This window comes from Argiope bruennichi, chromosome 9 (genome assembly GCF_947563725.1).
Source record: "Argiope bruennichi chromosome 9, qqArgBrue1.1, whole genome shotgun sequence".
NCBI lineage: Eukaryota > Metazoa > Arthropoda > Arachnida > Araneae > Araneidae > Argiope > Argiope bruennichi.
In genome coordinates, this window is record NC_079159.1 from 98,578,788 (window position 1) to 98,600,361 (window position 21,574).

General features: G+C 29.0%; 1 protein-coding gene across 5 annotated transcripts in view; it reads left to right on the forward strand.

Annotated features, from left to right (window-relative positions):
* The first annotated feature begins 997 nt into the window (after positions 1 to 997).
* The window catches only part of LOC129983638 (thiol S-methyltransferase TMT1B-like), a 169,521-nt gene continuing 148,944 nt past the window's right edge, over positions 998 to 21,574 (forward strand). For 4 of the 5 annotated variants that reach the window (XM_056093179.1, XM_056093180.1, XM_056093181.1 and 1 more), the window contains exon 1: positions 998 to 1,159. The gene's annotated coding sequence lies outside the window, so the exon portion shown is untranslated. Of the gene's footprint in view, positions 1,160 to 1,208; positions 1,271 to 21,574 lie in introns of those variants that run through there. The other variant, XM_056093182.1, reaches the window with a different exon arrangement.

A 21,574-nucleotide genomic window follows, 5' to 3' on the forward strand; every position in this document is an offset into this window, starting at 1 on the left:
CTCTATTTTTAAAAAAATTTAAAACTTTTAAAAATTAATGTGCGACTTTTCTTCAATATTGAAAAAACATTTTTTAGATTCGAAAAAATATTGAGTATTGTCCCAAAATAATAGTATTTGTGGGAAGTAATGCTACATTATTTCATTTCAAAGAAAACTGCAACAGAAATTCCTCAGTTCCCTTAGACATTTATAGTAAATGTATCCACTCGAAAATAACTTGCAAAAAGTAGCTTCGGCGATTTTATAAATAATTATTCATGGCTGTAAGTTTTATGTGTGCATCTGATGGAACCAAAAAAACAGTTTATTATGGATTGCTGAGACTCAATTGAGATGAACCATTTGAACAAAGAATTGTCAAAACATTAGTGAAACATATGACAAATTTTTATTTCTACGCTGCAATGCTTGCCCTCATGTTGATAGACCATTGAAAAAAAATTAGCATCCCTTCTGTGGAATGTATTGAATGAATGTTTCTACAGCTTTCACCAGATATTGCTCCTTCAGACTACTATTTCTTTTACTCTATGTAAAATACTTTTTCAGGAGGGAAGTCTTATTACCCTTCAAATATCAAAAATTGGCTTGATAATTTTATTAACGTTTTTCTATATGGAATTCATTTGTTTCCTGAAAAATAGACAGCCGTTCAGAGTCATACATATTTTATCTTTAACTTAAGAAAGGAGCAAGTTATATTTACACCCACAAAATTATAAAACACGAGGCAGGTTTCGTGAACAATTAATTAATACCCATTTCTTGTTAATTATAAGCAATGATTTCATTTTTAAAAGGGAAATTCTTATTCTTAGCGCAATTTTTATTGCGTGAAAGTAATGCGGATACTTAAAATCCTTTATCTCGTAGTTATCACTCGCATGTCGCAACTCCACTTCCAGGAAGGATTTTCTAGTGATATGATGGAACGCTTATCTTCAAAACAAGCTTCCCTAGATAAGACAGATTAATTCAAATAGATATTCGAATGTATGATAACTAATTTTTACAAATTATTTTGAAACATTTCTTATGTGATTTTTTTTGTAAATAACTATTGCTTTGTTTTAATAGAGTCGTAACAATTTGTATATTATGATTCAAGAAGAGTGCAAATAACCAGAGACGATTTCGTTATCAAAATTAAATATTGGTGAGTGTTTTAGTAATCTTTTCTTTTGTGAAGTATTTTCTTTCACTGATTCTCATTTCAACTAATGAATATCCAGCTCCAGTCAATGCTTTCCGACCCAAGGAAATGGAGGTAGGCGTAAACATTCTTTAAAAATATTTGACTCTGTGCCTAAAAAGAATCGATAAGGTTTATTTTAAAAATATTTCCTTTTTGAAATGTTATTAATAACTAATGGAGAAAATTAGCTACCAATGATTTTCAAATGCCATTCGGAATTAGTATTTTTTTTACCTAATAGCTACGAGATTTAAATTGAGTTCTGTTACTGATATTCTCAGTGTAATTAAATAAAAACTTGTAAATGATAAGAGGGTTTAGTGCAATATAATATTTTATGGAAAACTTTAAAAAAATAAAATTATGTTTAAAAACACGTGTTTATTTACATACTCATCATTTTAAAATCGAGTATTAATTAAAAATATATTTAAAATTGTCTCTCATATTATTGTTATTAGCCATTAATAATTAATTTGATATTTGATAAGAGTATATACAGAGTGTCTCCCAAAAAATGGAACGTTTATTTTCTTAACTATTGCAATTAGAGATAAACTTCTAATTTCAAAGTTTCACTAAATAAATTCCCAAATGTATGAAAATACTTTGTCTTCCGCAGGGAATAAAAAAATTAGAATAAATTTTCATGCGGCTCCCGTAGAGAAAAAAAGTTAATGAGTAAAATGTTTAATACTCATTAACGGAGATACGAAGTTCTATGCTTCTGCTTGTGAAATTTACTGAGATATTAAAATTCTAATTTATTGACTTATATCATTTTTCCATCCCTCAAGGGTGTTTCGGCAAATCCATTATAAATCTCAGGAATAATAAACATATTATAAATAATTTATTGAAATGGCAGAATCAGAAAATCTCATTCTTCGACATTTTTAAATATATGCATTCGTTTAATAATACTTGAGTATATACGATGCATTTCATGATTTGTGACAAAAAGGTGTTTTTTTATTTGTCTTCAAATATATATATACTAGCAAAGGCAATTCATCCCTTAATTCAAACATAATACCGAAAAATTTAACCAAATATATCAGTAACTGTTCAGCATATTATTGTATAAAATGGGACTAAACCATATACTTAGAAAATGGCTATTGATGAGCCATTTGTAGGAAGAATGTATTTTTTTACCGTTCCAAAAGTGATCGTTTTGAAGATTCCTCAGTAGCACATATATAATGTACAATATTTTACGGCAGTAAACAATATTCACTATAATGTATAATACTTTTTATATTGAATACTACTATATTGTACAATATTGCGTAAAGTGTTGTGTTGCCGGTTACCTTTTTCGATTAAAACGACATTTATCTGTCCAAATTTACATTTCTCAGAAAGAAGGATTTGTTTTAACCAAAAGTAAGGCACAATTTTAAAATTCTAGATATCAGTCATGTATTTGTTTTTTATAACTATTATGAAAGTCCATTGATTCCCTGAATACTGTTTGGATGCCAGTTATTAAGGTGTAACATTGCCTACACAGTTTGTGGAATGTTGAGTTTTGAACCAACTATTCATACTTTAGCCTAATGGTAACTTGAAAAGATTTCCCAAGTGTGAATATCTTTCACTTAAAGCTTCATCATTTCGTTCGTCCATGGGGAATTAAGGATTATGTAAGTATCGCTAACTATTCGGTAAGCACACTTTCTAGAAAGATATTGAAAATTCAAGAAACCACGTTTCTATTTTTTCTACTATTAGGCCAGCATTACATGTATTACATAAACATTTCCAAACATTCCTTATTGATGAAATGTGTTCTTTTTTAAAAAAGGCTCAAATGCAAGTAAAGATAGGGGTTTTTTTCTGCATTTTCTTACTTGTACAGAATGTGTTAAATGTTTGGTTTCTCAAGTTTCTCTTCTTTTCCTCGCAAAATCGAATTTCCACCTGTCAATAAAAGTGAACAGCCCAATGCGTGATTATTAATTCTCTTTCACGATGACGGAATAATATACTACTGGAAAAATATTTGCTTATGACACTTTCATTGAATAAATTCGCCTTTCTGAAATGTCTTGTGATAAGTTGTGACCTGTGAAATTTTGTGACAATTAATATTCCGATTTTAATTTGTGATAAATCCGCCTAAATTTGAACATTATATCTCTGTATATTTTGAAAGCAGAAATGTGGAACTTTCTAGATGCGTAGATGAACGTTAGAGATACATTTTGGCAAAAGGCGCTTTTACATTACGGTGGGGGAGGGGTATAAGAATGCTTCTTGCTATCAATTTTTACAGAAGCTTGAATGATTTCATACAATTTTCCACATTACTTAATGAAAGTCTATAATTGGGTGTATTTGCCTAAGTGTAATATTTAGGCTTATTTCGCTTTTTTGGGACAACCTGAACTGAAATCAAATCAAAACTAATCACTGATAGCGGATCCATATAAATAGTGATCTGCTTGAGACAAAAATACAATGCTAACAATTCCAATTGGTCCTGGGAGAATATAATGATCAGTATAAATATAAAATAATCTTTTTGTTACAATTCAGCATAAATTACTGTAAATAAAACGGGAAATTTGTGATTGCATGATAATGTTTAATCATGCTTAGCTTTATTCACATACCGGTAATTCAATCACTTTAAACATAATTAAAAAAAATCCTTGAAGTGTTTGAAGTTGAGATTTATGCATCTTATAACGACGCGGTTAAAGGATGGGGATATTTTTAAATTGTGCCCAGCATTAAAAGATTGTTCTATAACAGATTACAACATTTTTATAAGAAAATGGTCAATCTTCATCGGCACTTTCCGTCTTCATTCGTTTAATATTTTCATAATAGCATAATTTCTCTTTCATTAACATGGATAAATAGTACTGCGCATAGCATTCATATAATTAAATCATAAAATTTAATATTTTTAAACGAGTTTTTTTTTTTTTTTTTTTTTTTTTGTTAATTTTGTTGAAATGCAAATGCCTCTTCTTTCTTTTGTGCATCTTTAAAAACAAAAAAAAGTTACCGTCTTTTTAGAATCGTATTGTTTTCCTTTAATTGTTTGTATATTTTTTTATTACAAAGACATCTTATATATTTTGTATAACTAGAAAAATATTTTTTTAAAAACATAAGTATTTTTGCTTGTTTTATTGTATTTCAAATAGTCTTCGTTTAGTTTGCCTAACCTGGTTGAATATTGTACGATGTATTTTACTTATTTTAAAGCATTACACAGACGCACAATGAAATTCTGTATGCAAATGCTCAACCTCCCCCCCCCCATAGGAAACGGCCCTACAATAAACAAACAAACCGACTTATAGACAATAAAGAAACCGACTTTCTAAATTCACACGGGTGCATTTTAAATTAAAAACAAAAAATACCAAACTTAATTAAATGAACATTCCAATTATGGCTGTTCTAAACCATTGGTTCGTTGACTTCTTCAAATTTAAGCACGCCTCAAATATGTTCATTTTTTTTCTATTCTTTATTGAACACTTAGAACATGATCAAACAAAATGGCAACATTAAAAATAAAATTTATCTCTTCTTTTAAAAAACATCCTTTGTCCTGTAACAATTCCCGCCTTTTTTCCCCCAACAGTTTTATCGCTGTTGATCATTTCTTCATTCCCTTAATTAGTCCAACAGAAGTGAAGGAAAACAATGGTCTAAAGAATTTCATTCAATTCCTTTAGAACAATCGTATTTTTCTAATGTCTTTTTCTGAAACAACTTTCTTCTGTTACCGTTTTCATTGTAAAGTGTTCTTTAAAATAAAACGAATGGAAAAGACGCACTTGTTCTTCCAATTTCCTGGGTATTAGTGATTGGTATGTAACAGATCTAAATTAGTTTGTGTTGCCAAACACACATTATTAATCCTTCTTGAAATAAGAAATAAATAAAATGTTTGACGAATTCTTGAAAGATATTTTTTTTATTTACTTGTTTTACTTTTTGTTTGAAAATTACTTAAAAGTGTTCATTAACTTCTTCAAAGGTCAACAAACACTTGTTCGTGAAGAAAAAGAAGATTTTCACCGATTTTGTTTAAAACAATCCGAATTCGATAAAACTAATAAAATTAGTCTTTTTTAAATATCTATAATTCTTTAAATTAATTAGATTTTAGATTAATTCTAGGTCGTATAATGCATTAGACGAAGGTTAATTCAAATGCCATGGAAAATCTAAATACCATAAGATCTGGTATCCGAAATTCCAATTCATGAGATTTAAGACTCGATCAAAGAAAGTAGGACTCTGACTAGCTACGTTATTCGTCACGGCACAACTCTGAAATTTTTCATATAGATGGCAGCAAATTTCTACAGAAATCTGATATAAAATGATTACCGATTTTGAGTGAAACTAGAAAGACAAAACCAGCAACGTCATACTATGGATTTCTCTTTAACGGGTTCAAATTGGCTACAATGTAAGATGTGGGTAGTGGTGTTAATTTCATACAAATACTTATGGAAAATTAGAGTACGTCATAAAGAAGTATATTTCTCAATTGCAGTTTTTTTCTCAACAGTATTTTTTTCAACGCTAATTAAACATCGCTAAACTCGTCATAGTATGTTACTTGTACCGACATATCCATAATTAAAGTATTTGTATCATCGAAAAAGTCATCTATGTAGAATTCACTTAATTTCATACATTCTTAATTTTAAAAATCGGTTGCACTTGCATAATCTGCCATCAAAATATACCTAGAACTGAGTCTGGAGGAATCTATAATATGATTTTATCACTGCCATAATTCATCACTTCCGTTTTACAAAAAAGGAATTGTCCTTGTCACGTTTATTTCATTTTAGTTTAGTTATATTAATGTCCCACTTAAAAAAGGCACTAGGGGGAGGGGCTGTTTGGGGATGAATCTCAATTTTAAATCCTAGTCGAATGACATAGAAGACAATTGAACTTTCACCTCTTGCCTAAAACTCTGGAAATTTCTCTAGAAATAATGCTGCCCGAAAAATTTTGAAGCTTTAAATTGGGCAATAGTAAACCTGTAACAACATGCAAAATATGTGTTTTAATATATATGTAATGATATCTGTTAATCTAGTTTTAGTCTTAATTTCCAAAATTAACAGTTAACCCACATCATCCTAAAATGGTCTCTTATTTCCTGATACAGTTCTATTTTCTATTAAATTACTTTTAACAAAAGATTAGAAAACTGATGAATTTAGCAGGTTCTCAAACTCTGAGTGAAGGGATAAGAATTCTTAATGCTTTCAATATTCTTTTAAAGATACCTAAATTTTTCTTTCTTAAGACTACACGTGTCAAAGGAATCCCTATCAAAATCGCATAGTAAAGCCACCGAAGGAAAAATTTCGGTCTCTTTTGCTCTTCTGCTCCTGTGTAACGACGTAAATGGACGTATTTCTTACCGCTTGACTCACGTGTCGAAATAAATCGTAGTTTTAAAATTTCAAAAGTTTCTTCTATTCGACCAACAACTACTAATATTATATATATATATATTCAAACTATTCTTTTACAAAAAAAAAGTTACATTTATAATATGTGGTTACAAACGATTGCACATTTGTCTTTTTATGCAGTCACACTTTCTCTTTCGAAAACATACGGTTTATATATATATATATACACACAAAAGTATTAAAATCAAGTTAATAGGAAAATCAAATAAGCCAAATAAAAATTAAACAAAATAAAAAAGAATTCTATGAATCCTAAATATTATGAAGTTTCTTTCCTTTTCCGGTTTTAGTTTGAATAGGTAATAATTTTTAATTGCGATTTCGAAACTGTTTTGTTCCGTTTTCAAACTATTCTTACTTTAGATTGGTTACTTTATATTATATATATATATTATTTTAGTTTAAGTAGAATGCAGGTTCGAAGCAGTGAAGAGACTTGGTATTTTTAATTTCATTTTATTTTCTTCCGAGTGGCAAGCATGATTATTTACAAGACGGCGCAGTGCGACACAAAAGCAGAAGTATGAAAAAAGCGAAAAAGAGACGAACAAATGATCACTCGTCTTATATAATAGGATTTCCGGCCAGGCGCCAATTCAATACACGTGGTGACCTTTGACACCTTTTCAAGGGCAACCGAAGATATCACTTTCTCTTGATACGTAGTACTAATGACGCATTATTTTTACAGAGGAATTAATTAAACCGAAAGTGGAATTGGATCACGAAATAATAGAATATTTTAGAATGAAGTTACGATGGGCTAAATCAAGATAAAATCTTGGAAATTAATTTGAATTAAATTAAGAGTTTAAAATATCATTACATATTATATATATATTCTAATTGTGACATCGAGAGTAAAAAAATGTTATGCTTCACTAAAATCCAATTATTCAAGAAAATGAATTACGAATTCTATCATTTACTGATTTCAATATGTGTTTTTTTATTATAGCTATGATAACATACACATAAATATTTCAAATAAAAAGTTAAATATTTTTATAAAACAGATTAAAAATATTCATATATAAATTAACGTTATAACTAAATATACATATTAGACTTTTCTTAGAATCAAATGTCTCCACGCCGATTAAATAAATTAACAAATCATTGGATAGTTTTCGAATTCACTATCACAAATGCACTTAGATTAAATATAATTTACGATTAAAAATCAAAACAACTGCAATTTCTGACCAAATAAACATCGATAATACAAAAATTTTCGCACGTTTTATAAGCAATTTTGTTTCTAAAATACACAGGGGGGGGAGGAAGTTGCATCTACGATTGCATATGTTGCAATAAGTTCCCGAATCTAAAAGTAATAATTTAATAAATAACAAATATCAGTCATTTTCTGCAAATACTGCATACAAAACACGAAGCATTTTATTAAATTCTAATATAAATAAGTTTTTACATACGACATAAAATTTTCGAAAAACAAAGAAGCAATTTTCTTTTACTTAAATCTACATCAAAGAAACAAGGATTTATCGGCAAATTTCGATGTCATATTTTAAGAATATAAATAAGAACATTTTTTCCATCTACGAAAAGAATGTAACAAATCAGAATTCCATTTCAGAATTCAGAATTATTCGAAATTTCGTTCTGTGTAAGTTAATTTAGAAATAAAAAGAACTTTCCATTTTCTTAAAGGCTACTTTTTGTTTTCCTAAAAGATTCGCTTATATGTAATACAAAGAATTCTATTTTCTATAAAATACCTTTGTAAACATTTTAAACTTAATATATTTTCTAAAAAAAATTCGCAAATGAGAATTGTTCAGAACATTTCAGTTTATTATCTTGACACTTTATATGCGTCTTAAACGCGTTATCGTTATATTTGTTTACCTTTCGTTAACATTTGTTTATCTTTCTTATCTTTAAATGGACTTTAAAAGGCATTCTTCGAAGTGATCTACTTTACATTTTGATACCCTGCCATCATCAAAGAAATTCAAATGAAACTTCAACGAATATTTAAAAAAATATCCAAGCCCCCTGTTTCTTCTTGATACTAGTGAAAAATAAGAAGTGAATTGCTAAAGAAGCGTCATTACGACAAAGAAATATCAGTTCGTTTACTGAATAGCAAATAAAGTTTATTTTCTCTATAAATTCAAAATATATATATAAGATCTTACCACCGGATATTTATTCGTTTAAATTCTTTACACTGAATGCTTTTACAATGTGTTAGCATAGCCAGTATGTTTGTAGCTTGATAACAATGAATCGTTTTTTAACTCAATGACGGTTTTTACAATAAACAAAAAATAACTTAGTAAAATTACAGCAAAATTATCTTTCGATTCAAAATACTGTAGAGTAAAAATTAGTAAGAACGGCAAATCACGATTTTTATGCATTTTAGAACATAGAAAAAAATAGAGCGTATGGAAAATGCAGAAATGTTCCCAGGTTAAATAAGTGTGAAGGTAATAAGCAGTCCCAAATGCGGTGTGATTAAGTTCAGATTTCAAAAAGTTGTAATGAAAAAAAGTATCCTTGAACTTCGAATAAAGTATCTTGGAATGACCAGAAAATCTCCATAGAAAGGTTGAAAATTATGGCAGAAGAAAAAAAATAACAATAGACGGCGTTTTAAAAGTCAAAGCGTACATGGGTTCTGGCAGTACTATAATACATACAATATTAAATAGGTGAATTGCAAATTAAACCAATTGTACTTCTCAAGATGCATAACTATAATGGTCTCTTAAGTTAAAAACTCAATAAATAAAGCAATAACTTATCTCATTCGGCAGTTATAATGCCATATATCTTATAATGCCTTATAACTTATCTCAGTTCGGCTTATATGATGCCATATCAAAAAATAAAATTGAATATGCTTGATTGTCGTGAAACTCGCTGTCCACCTTTTTCTGCCACAAGTTCAAATTGAAAATTTGTCCGCAAGGAATAAGTTCACCGCGATGACTTTTGAAAATATTATTGCTCAAATATAAATTCTACACCGTTTCAAAATTTTGAAAACTGTCTTTTTAATGATACCAATTTAATAGTTGTGAAAATATTTTCTGAATTTCTACAGTTTTTTTCTTATTTGTCTTACTGTCAACAGTAGATTACATTGTTGTCCTGAATTTCAAACAGTTTTCATTGTTTCATCAAATATTTAATCACGTGACTTTCATCCATTGCTGCAAACTAAAGAAGGATGCTATCGCAGTAGTTAATGACCAATGTAGTTTAAGAGACGTATAAAAAAAGGAATTTGCAGTGCTGCCAAATTTGATCATGTACATTTATAAACATGATCTAGAAGTAATAGGCTTTCATATGAAATAGTAATTACTGAAATCGGATGGGCAGTTGCGACTGAAAGATATGTTCCCTTGTTCTTATTATTTTAAACTAGCCGCATCTGGCGACCAACCGGTTCGCCAATCTTAATGCTAGTTAAAATTTTAATAATTAAATATTTTATGTAATTCCTACTTTAATAGCTTCTTCATCAAAATATTTTAGAACTTCAAATTTTGTTACTCATATTATAAAAGTCTTCAGTTATAATGTAATATGTATCTAATTTTCTGTTAGCTCCCGGGGAATTTATGCTTTAAATTAAAGTGGAAAGGATTAATCTGCAATTAATAGAATAATATTTTTTTACAGAAACAAAGAATTTTTTTTTAAATATGATTACTAAAAACAGAGTCATTGAGCATTTGAACCTTATGAGCACTACAGTATATCTTTCTTAATTTATGTAATATCTCAAGAATTTGTCAACAAAATTTTCTCAGATTCATCATGAGCAGATCGATTCATTTACAATGTTTCATTTTAAACGCATCAAACACTAAGAAAATAAGCAGAATCGTTTAAAATAATCAGTCTGAAACAGGTTTAAAAAATTACTTAAAAACGATGCACTTAAAACTATAAGCATACACAAAAAATTAATAACTAATATAAATACAAATTAATTATAAAAGCACACAACTAACCTAAAAATAATTTAAATCAAGTCCGCATCCGTTGAAAATAGTTGTCAACAATCAGAACACAATGCGCATGCGTGAATTTTCAACGCCAGTTATGGTAACGCAAATGCGTGAATTTTTCTACGCCAGTTGGGGTAATGCTATGCAAATTAGAATATTTTAATTTCCTTTATTCTATTTTATTTTAAATCAAAAGTACTTCAGAATGAATCTGGAAGATCGATTAATTAAGAATGTTTAATTTTAAATGCCTCAAACATTAAGAAAATAAACAGAATCGTTTGAAATAATCGGCCGAAAAATATTAACTCTAGCCTCATTCGCGTGGGGGGAAAATACTGAAGACTTATTCCTTTGGCGGTGGGGAAATAAAGATTTTTTTGGCGGGAAAGTTAGAAAATTAAAATTCGAATTTAAAAATTCAAAAGAAGGGACCCCAGGTGCACATTCCCGACCTCCAGGGATACATGTACCAAATTTGGTAGCTGTAGGTCAAACGGTCTGGCCTGCAGAGCGCCAACACACACACATTGAGCTTTATTATAAGTATAGATATGCACATAGCATCATTTGCAACAAAGCTTTCTAATTTCAATGTCCCACTTGATATGAAGATATACGAACCGGTTATTTAATTTTTAGTAGCTCAGATGTTATATGCTTGATCTCCCTAGAAATGTCCATATATGTAATGAACAGAGCATATGCAAGACTATTGAAATAACAGATTAAATATCAGCCAATTTAGTTGAATAATGAAGTTATATCTAATCGATTTATCTGGAATCAAAAACAACCAATATTCCTGACGGAGCAGTAGGTTGCCTGGTCGAACTAGCAATAAATATAATATAGTCGAATTTCCACCATTTTAAATATATTTCTCTATGGAGAGTTGTAAGCAAATTTCAAGCAAAGAAAAAGAGAAAATTAACTTGATCAAGCAAACTTTGATTCACAAAAGTCTTCTCAAAATAAACTCGTCTGCTATTACGCTATTCGTACGTCATTCCAGCCAATCAGGTAGGCAACTACGGCAAATGTATATGATTATGAGGAAATTGATTAAGTTTGTTCATTTGATCACTTAGAAGTCGAGTTTTGGAATTAAAAATTGAAATTGTACCATACTATTCTTGTCAATTATTCAGTTAATTGCAAAATATTGCATAAAATTCAGTATTCACCAATTAACTCTCGCCCTAAATTCCTCTTAAACTTAATAGCGTAAAATAATCTTTGCGAAAAATCTGCATTCCTTTATATTACAGAGCTCTAGAATTTTTATGCTGCAAAATTTGGCACAAATACGCGTTCGAGGATATGAAACTCAGAGTTTTTAAATTTTTTAAAAATATTTAAAAGCCATGAGGGTATTTCCCCGCAATAATTCTAAGACTAAATTTTATATACCATTTTAAAATTTTTATTATTATTCAGTAATACGGAATAACTGGTTGGACAGTTATCCTTAATATTACCAATTTGTGTGTGTGTGTGTGTGTGTGTGTGTGTGTGTGTGTGTGTGTGTGTGTGTGTGTGTGTGTGTGTGTGTGTGTGTGTGTGTGTGTGTGTGTGTGTGTGTGTGTGTGTGTGTGTGTGTGTGTGTGTGTGTGTGTGCGCGTGCGTGCGTGCGCGTGCGTGCGTGCGCGTGTGCGTGCGTGCGTGTGCGCGTGTGTAATTTTCAACAACAATTTACTTTTGTGACGAAATTCAAACCTTTTTCATTGTTCTATAAAACATTTCATAAAATGGTGATTTTCATTTGTCGAAACTAAAGAAGAAAAATTATGTTTATTATTTGCGCAGTTTATATAAAGAATAAAAAAGTGATGCTATTATATTACAAAAAAAAACCACGTATAATTTGAAAATATAACATTTAGGCGCTTAGGCTTTTAATATTACTTTGATATTAAGAGACTTGATTCCATTCAGAAAGCTCCTGCATATAATAAACATAATAGATGTTAGGCTATCAAAATAAATAGGGTTTAATATCTACAACACTTTGATGCTTAAAAATACTTTTTTCAATAAAAAAGAGTCAAATTATCCATTATATTAATAAATATACAATATCAATATCGCCGGTTAACCAAATGATTGCCACGGGCGGCTACTTGAAACGATTGTTACAATTTGCGTGACCCAGCTCACAAACTGAAACATGAAACAGGGCAAGAATAAAAAAAAAAATCCAGTCGCACTAAATTTTAAACTTTGATTTCAGTTCTTACATTCATCAGTGTTCTACAGTTGCCATCACTTCTTATAAAGTTTCTCACAAGTTAAAATAATGAATACTGATTATCTCACGTAGAGGCAATTAAAACTGAAGAACTCAGTTGATAAAACTTTCAAATCAGGTTTTTGATTTATTTCACTTAAACTTCTAGTTTTGCCATAATATGTATAGGTATTACTGTTAAAAAGTAAACGGTCAGATAAAGCAGCTGTTTGGTACAGTATTCAATATCTTTACAAAGTAGACGGCGCAAATATAAAAGACTTGCAAGGCATTTTAGCAGAGCATTAGCATCGAAAACAAGGAATGAAATTTCCTCTACTGAGTTCTCAAATTTTGACAGACATGCAGCCCTGGAGGATGAAGTGGTGATCGTCTGAAAGCATTTTTGATTCAATTTTCACCAAAGCCACGAGAAATAATTTAAAAGCCACTCTCAGCTTCTGTCTAATATTTTACCACTTTGCAAGTTCCGTGCAAATTGCATTCTTAACTTTAGTACTTTAGCTTCATTTTGGCAATTTAATTTTAGCTTCTTGATATGCAAGTAAAACTCCATATTTCTTTTTAAAAAAATGCTCTATGTATGTTTGATTTTTGGTTTGAAAAATTGGTTTTTTGGATAATTTAAAATCAATTTTTTTTATATATTTTAAGTACAAACATTTCATGATTTTCATCATTAATAATTGGTTAATTTTTTAGAAAATGCCAAAGTAGCAGAATGAAGCACCTTTATTTAATGATAACTCATTTTCATTTAAAAATCACTCCTATTTATCAAACAATATGATCAGTAAAAAATCAGGTACAAAAAAAATGATAGACGAAAATGAATATGCAATCAAATTAAAACTGGTATCTAAAAATATTTACAAATTTCTAGAAACGTTTCTGAATTAATGTATCAAATATCTTCAATACAGTAACAGAGCAAAAATTTCAGTTTCGGTTTATAATGGCATTCTATTGAAAGGATTAAAATAAAATAGAAAATTATGAAAGAAAAATTTCGAACTCACATTCATATGAACTTTCAAAGGAAATTATTTCAAAACACATGAATTTTATATGAATATAAAACATACAAGTAATTTTAAATAGTCCCTGGTAGTAAAAGCTAACATGTCCCTCTGTCTATTAGCGCCCTATAGGCCAACAGATTTTCTCTGGGACTATTAAACTTGATGCAAATATACGTTAAAGGCAAGATACACTTCAGAACGACATTTCCTACATCCAATTGATTAATAATCAAATGAAACGTTGATCTCTTCAGTGATAATTCAGGAATTGTGACTGGTACTGTAAGTTGTATTGCATCTTATAAGTGATTTGACATCTTAAAAATTAAAAAAAAATTCTTTCTAAAGAAATTAAACTTTTAAATTTGTTGTTACACAATTTTTCAATACTATTATTCCCATTTAGAGTATTTTAAATATATACATTATATAAACGTTATGCTTAAAGTACAATATTTTAAATATATTTACGAAAGCACTTTTAAGTTACGTAATAAAAGCCATAACTACCTATTATTTCACTCTGCATTTAAATTCCATTTTTTTAAACGATTGCACCAAAGATAATTTTTAAATCAAAAATTGATATTTGAACTTCAAAATTTGTGATCATTGTATTTTATTTGTTATTATTTTGTTTCCCTATAATTTAAAGCAAAAAAAATTTTAGTTCTGGATTTGTCAACAGTTTAATATTTGTAAATTAAATAATTTGTAAATTAAACTTTAAATTTGTAAATTTAAAACATTGCCGATTATTAGAAAACGCAAAGTGGAAAAATAAATATTAGCCGAAGTTATCAGTTTCCTAATATGACGTCCCGTATTAAAATTACAACTTTATTTAAGCAAAAATTCCTCTTTTTATTTTATAGATTATTTACTCGAAGCAAAAGTGAATGTTATTAGAAATTTTATCTTCAGATATTAAAGATATGATTTTAAGTATACTAAAAAGTTTAAATTTGATTCAAATTTTTTTCGAATAATAATTAACTAATTTCTCCTTCTTCCATTTAAAAAATTATTATTCTGTGCACATTTAGAATAAAAATTGATAAAAGAAAAAAGAAATTCATTGAGAATATGAACAGCAAGCGATTTTCTTTTTCTTTGAATAATCAAAGAGCAGATTTTTCCCTCTTGGTATTTTAAAACATTCTTTAGAAGAAAAAATAGTTTTAAAAGTGCGTATCAAAATTTCTACACTGAAGTTTCAAAATAGAATAAAGCATTCGGAATTCAAACAGAAGACGATGCTACATGGGTAACATGCTTTTTTCAAAGAGGGAATATTGAACAAATATTAAGATTATTGTGCATCATAAATAAGAATTTAATTAAACAGAGAACTATAGGGAAACAATGATGAATTCGTCCCGAAGACTATTTGAAGAGTTAGTTTAGTTTTTTTTACTATTTGGGACCAGATTTTTCCCGCGAATTGACCACTCATAACGCAAAAATTGAGGTTTGGGAAGATAAAAATTATTGTATACAAAAAATAAAATCAACCATTAAGAAAATCATATAAACAAAAATACAAATTTAGTATGTGAAATATTAAACATTTAAACATCAGACATTCAAAAAAAATTGGAAATTTGAGAAATCTAGAATTAAATATAGAAACTGTAAACCAACCAACATTAAAGAAATTTCATCATTCTAGAAAAACAATAAATAAATACAAAATTATTAAAGACTCCAGAAAGTCAGTTGGTGAACATACAACACGAAAATATTAATGCTTTGAGAAGATTTGTATCAAAATCAAAAAGCAACGACATAACTTACCCCTAAATATAGATGAAATTAGCAATTTGGAAGTTGCCGCCAAAAAGATTGAAACGCCCACAAAAATTGGTCAAAGTTAACCAAAGTATTTAACCTGAAAGATCTCAGCGCCATCTATTGTATTAAAATAAAGTCATAAAAGGAAAAAAAAACTACAAAGCATATTTTTAATTGTGAAATTTTACTAAAATACAGAAATATTCACTCATATTAATCCGTCCATAGTGCAATGTAATTTTTAGGAAAATTCTAAAAATAAAAATTTATTTGCTGCTTCAATATAAGAAATTTTGTGATTACAATTTTTTCTCGTCCTGTTAAATTGCAAGAAAATAAGGTTTTCGAAAATTTTAGAATTTAAATTAGAATCGAATTTACTAAATTTAATTGCTTTGAAATCAAGCTCAAGTCGATACCCTTCCTCTGGTTTTTCGTTAATCTCATTTATATTCTTTTGGATAATAATTATAAAATTAGACTTATTTATGTTCAACAAAACAGTCATTAATGGATCTAAAACCTCCTTTTATTAAATTATGTTTATTTATTTCTCTCACAAATACAGGAAAATATCCAATACACATGAAAATGCTGTTCCCATACGAATTTATTTCTTTGCAAAGTCTAAGCTGATTCTATTATTTATTCCGATTTTTGAATTAATTTATTTTTGGAATCATTATTTAAAACAAATCGTATATTATAAAAGGCAGACATCTCAGCAATAGTTTCATGTTGTCATGACATTTCTGTTTCATCTTCATACTTTCAATAATAAATACAAAAATATTTTTTTAAACGCGGTTCTTCGGTGGAATCGGATCTCGAACCTGAAACCCACCGGCTCCGAAGCCAAGATCTTACCACCAGGCCACCAACACGTTGATAAGGTGTTTTAACTGGGAACAAACTTCAAAATGCATATTTTGAAAATTATTTTGGAAAGGAAATAAAGAAAACAGTCTAATTTATCGTTTGCGAAATTATTTATGTCATTATAAGAACATATGTTCTTCAATGAATGGTGCTTGTTCGGTTTTTATATAAAACTTTTAAGAATAATAAATAATTTATTGGAATTAAATTGAAATTCATAAAGCAGTGAATGGCTCTGAGTTGCTTAAAAATGTCAAGTTATAAACAATTTTATATATTTTCTATGTTAAATCGTATTTAATTCTCCGAACGGCATCAATCATATATATACGAAAAATTGGTAATCGAAGTTGGTTCTTTAAAATGATTAATATGATTTTTTTTTAAAAAATCGCGCTTTAAATCACAAAAAAGGTACATTTAAAAAGTAAACATTAAAAAAGTACATTAAGGTCAAGTCTTTCTTTTAGATTCTTCAGTGTTTTAAATATCATTCAATGATAAACACTTATGTTTTTATATACAGATAATTCCTTATTGTTCAAACGGCATAAATATTGTATCGATATGCGAAATTGTTAATCGAAATTACTCTTTATAGGCGATATAAACATAATTTCTAATCAAATATTGCTTTAAAAACATTAGAAACGGTTCCAAGATGTGTCAGAGCTTTCCCTTAAATTTCTCGTAACCCTATACTGTAGTCATTTTTTAATTGCATGTAGTGCTATATTAATTTTCATATTAAATCTCATTGCACGAATGAAATCAGTGCTATATACGGGAAACTGATAATCGAAACTAATACTTATAGGCAAGATGAATATGATTGATTAAATCATGATTTAAAATCTGTTAGAGAATACATTAATATCAGATCTTCTTAGGTCCTTAATTGCTTTAACTTTAGACAACTATTCTTTAAACCTCTCACTACTACCCCGGTCGCACAAATTTCATATTAATGGGTCATTTTGGAGTCTATTTCTCTTGTAAACGATGAATTCAGAATGTAAAGCGAAGGCATGCTTTGATAAGTTACTTTACATCCTACATCTCTTGTTTGAAATAGGCTTAAAAAACGGTCCGTAAGTATAGAATTTTCACGGCCACTTTGGTCCGGATGAGTAGTAAAAGAATTAAATACCCGTACATGTAGTTCCACTTCTTCAAATGGGGTTAACAGATTTTTAACTGAAGAACATTGATAAAAAAAAAGTTGATAAAAGGTAATTGATAAAGATAATAATGGATTTAAAAAGTTCTTATGTTTTTATTTTCAAATCATATCTTATTGTAGAAATGATATCAATGTAGTATAAATCCAATTTAGTCTTTATAGGCGAAATAAACTTAATTCCCTAATTAAATTGTGCTTTAAAGTTAGGAATAACATTAACATGCGACAAATTTTCCCTTGAGGCATCTCAGAGCCTTAAAAGATGATATAACTCTAGGCCTTCATTTCTTAAATATCTATACACGTAGTTTTCTTTCACTTTACACCTCCTTTATATGTCTAAGATGAGATTTTTCATTACATTCAGCCCTTCTTTGTTTAGGGAGAGCTTCCAACTAAAGATATTATCAGATAAAAGCTCTGTTGCACACGGCATTTAGTTATCTCCTTGAAGAAAGCATTATGAAAGCAAAAGATGTCTGTATGAAGTCCGCTTTAGCAGGGGCATTAGCATCGCAAACAAGGAATGAAATTTCCTCGGCTTAGATCTCAAGTTCTGACAGGCTCGCAGCCCTAGAGGATGAAACGGTGGATCGCCTGAAAGCCTTTTTGATTCAATTTTCACTACAGCTACGGGAAATAATTTAAAAGCCACTTTGTGCTTTTATCTAATATCTTTTCACCTTACATGTCCGAGAGAATTTACATAGATAAATTCCTATATCATAACTTCATTTCGGTAATCTAATTTTTGCTTCTTCAGATCTTAAATTTCAAAAAGGGTGGAAAAACTCGCTGTGGTTGTGATTCGGCTTGTTTTTTTAAGTTTGATAAATCTAAATCACAATCTCTAAGGCATTTTATTTTCATGTGCAAACATTTTATAAAATTTATCATTTTTTGGGGAAAATAAAAAATATTAGTCATATTATATTAAGCTTCTATTATAAAAGAAATCACATGTACATATATAATAAGATTCTTGTTACCTAGTCTAAAAGTAGCTTCAAAATATTTTCTATTAAAAGCTACAATTTTAAAAGATACAAAAACATATCGGCCTTAGCAAATTTTAAGGAGATTTGGGATTAAAGTCATCCATTAATAACCTTCCAGAAGTCATTTACGTATTTTAATATTTACAAAAAAATATATCTTGGCATTGGTTTAAACTTACCAGAATTTAATCTATAACGACCACTATGGAAATAATAGCCGTCACTTGTTGTCATTATCATTAAAAAAGGCCTAAAATTGGGATTGTCATTTTTATATCATGATATTATTGTCATATTTTTAAACTTTGATTATTTCTATAGTCAGAGACAGTTTACGGCGAGCCGCCGTTAGCATGGAAGTAAATATATATTAGGCAATGTCACATTAAAATAAGCAGACTGAATATGAATTTAGTGCATGAAAAACAATTGAGATTGCAAGCTTTAAAACCAATAATTATTATTCAATATTATGAAAATAAAATCTATTTACCAAGTAACGAAGATTATTATACAGTCTTAAGATATGTAGAAATGTATCTCCGTTCGTAGCTTTCTATAAACAACCAACTTGAACTCTCACTAATCAAAATGCGAAATTCTCTCCGTGGATATAAGGCGACTGAATTCGGATAATTTAAATATTGGAAAATAACATTTTAATCCAAAAAAAATTCGAGAAAATACAAAGGACAAATAAATAACAGCAAAAGACAGTTGGTAGAAACAAACAGCACAAAATAATTAATTGCTAATTAGGAAACAGTAATTCAGCACAGACAGCTCGCGTTACGAAAACCCACTCTAAAGACAATATTTCATTCGCTTCAGTCTCTCAAGTTTATTGAGAGACTGAAGCAACCGAATAAGTTTATTGAAAAGGTGCGAATTTACAAAGAATTTTGAAAAACTTCCAACAGATTATAAGGAGCATCTGGAGTTTTATCATGGGGATGATAAGCCCATGATAAAATTCCAGACACTTATAAAAGTTACAAAAGTTTATATCATTAACTGAATTCTAAAACGATATTTTTTCCATCGAATTCAGTGTGTTTAAAATGAAAACATATATACTATCCCAATCTCTAAAGCATTCAATCGCTCTTTATGAGATATTCGATGCTAAATATATATCTTAAGAAATTTTTTAACATATAAAAATATTGAGCTAAATTTATATATTGAAGCAATCAAAACGAGCTTCAAAATATTCGGTATTTCAGTCTACACAAAAATAGAGCAAATACATTTCTGAAGAAACTTGTAGTCCGACTGATATAAACACGATCTCTTTGGCAGGAAATTTGATTTCAACTGCACTTTGATTCTGAAGATATGATTCTGATTTAGTTTTTCTGGAACGCTAAAGGTACAGACAAAGCAGACATTTTTTTTTGTCCTTTATATAAAACTCTGAGAGTACTGAATTATATATATTATTGGGAATTTCTAGAAATTCATGAAATATAGCAAACTTTTATAAAAATCTAATGCGGAGTAATAAAAGAGCTTTAGGGAACTTTTCTACACATTCTGACGGCTTGTTTCTATTCTTTATACTGCTGAAGTAATCTCATTTGATGTTATACGTAGAAAATTAGAATATAGAAGTGATTCAGCAAATTTATTCTTACAGATTTATTGCCGATATATCAAATTTTATTATATTTTATGGCATGATTGACAGATTCTTCGTAATATTTGACAAGAAGAAATACAATATTGTTAAACATTATTTCGGATGGGCCAAGAGATGGGCATGATTCTCACCATTCAAATTTCGATATGTTTTCCTTTATGGATTAAAATGGTTATGATTGAGGTTAATCGTAGTTTGTGAAGTATTTTAAGATTACTTTAAGACTTCCATTGCCAACATTAAGTGAGGCTAAATATAACGTGGATAACAGACTAAATTCTTAGGGGTAGGATGAAATATGTTTATCTCATATTGATTCAATGTTTGCAAAAGCAGTGTCATTTATGTTTAGTATATTTAAAATGTCACTGTTTGACATATCAGTCAAATTCAGTTGCTTCGCTATCCTTCAGTTGTTTCGCTATCCTTAGTCTAAAAGTTAATGTTCGTGGAATTTTTGCCAAACAAATGAGGGTATATGAGGTTTAAACAATTGTTTCTACTCTATTGATATGATAATATGGGATATGATATCGCATTCTTTTTCTTATTCGGTTAAGAAGGAACTTCTATGATTAAATCCAACCCTATTAACACAAAATATCATACAATATTATTACAATATATTAGCAATATTGGATAGCATTCAGAACATCGGAATTGCAGGGCTATTCATTGCAGTGCTATCGTAAAATGCTAATAGGGAATGTTGATTATAATATTACTATTTTCTTTACTGAGATAAAATTATCTACACATTGACTAATTGTTGCCTCCCTTTTCCATTTATCACTATCACTCATGTTTCTTCAATTCTCCCTTTAGCTCATATCCACCATCTATTGCGAAAGAGTCATTGTTTTACTTGATTTGGGGTTTTCTGTAAATACATAATATATAACTTCAATAGATTTTATCTTTATTTCAGCTCAGCACCTACAGTACACTTTAACAGAATTCCAACTATTCAGATCTCATTATTCTATTTATCAGAGAAAACAAACGCAGTAAAGTTGTTCCGAAGTAAAAAATTATACATTGAAACGTCTGACTTAACCTTCCATTGGGCGCAACTAATCTGTGAGATGAAGTCACGAGTGAGAGGAAGTCACGAAAAAACTCTTTCAATCATGAG